Below are 857 nucleotides of genomic sequence, written 5' to 3' on the forward strand. Positions count from 1 at the left end.
TCTCTCTTCTTGTCCTTCTTCCTTCTCTTCTTTCTTCCTTTCCCTCTCTCTTTCTCTCTCTCTCTCTCTCTCTCTCTCGCTCTCTTTTTCTCCTCTTTCATCTTTCCCTTTTCCTTCCTTTATTTCATTTTCCTCTTCCCCTCTTTTCCTTCTCCACCCTCCTCCTCTCTCTCTATTTCTTCCCCTTTCTCGTTCCTCCGTTCTCACTCTCTTCCATTCCCCACATTCTTCTCCTTTCCCTCCATACCCTCTTTTCCTTTCCCCTTCTTTCTTCCTCTTTCCCTCCTTACCCTCTCTTCCATCCCCCTCTTTCCTCCCCTTTCCCTCCTTACCCTCTCTTCCATCCCCCTCTTTCCTCCCCTTTCCCTCCTTACCCTCTCTTCCATTCCCCTCTTTCTTCTCCTTTTCCCTCCTTCCCCTCTTTTCTCTCCTCTCTTCTTCTCCTTTCCTTACCTTACCCCTTTTTCCTTTCTTTCCCCAACCTTTCTCTCCTTACCCTGCCCTCCCCTCTCTTCCTTTCCCCTCCTTTATCTCCTTTCCCTCCTTCCCCCTGCTCTTCCATTCCCCGCCTTCATCTCCTTTCCCTCCTTAACCCACTTCATTCCCCTTTTCTTCTCCTTTCCCCCCTTAACCCTCTCTGTCCATTCCCCTCTTTTCTCTCCTTTCCCTCCTTCCCCTCTTTTTCCTCTTCCTCACTTTCATCTCCTTTCCTCCTTACCCTGTTTATCCTTTCCCTATCTTTCTTCCCCTTTTCCCTCCCTACCCTCTCTTCCATCCCCCTCTTGTCCTCCCCCTTCTTCCCTCCTTCCCCTCTCTTCCATCCCCCGGCCCCCTCGTTCCCCCCCCTTTCCCCTCCT

This window comes from Penaeus japonicus, unplaced genomic scaffold (genome assembly GCF_977035675.1).
Source record: "Penaeus japonicus unplaced genomic scaffold, GWHDUDI00000001_assembly GWHDUDI00000025, whole genome shotgun sequence".
NCBI lineage: Eukaryota > Metazoa > Arthropoda > Malacostraca > Decapoda > Penaeidae > Penaeus > Penaeus japonicus.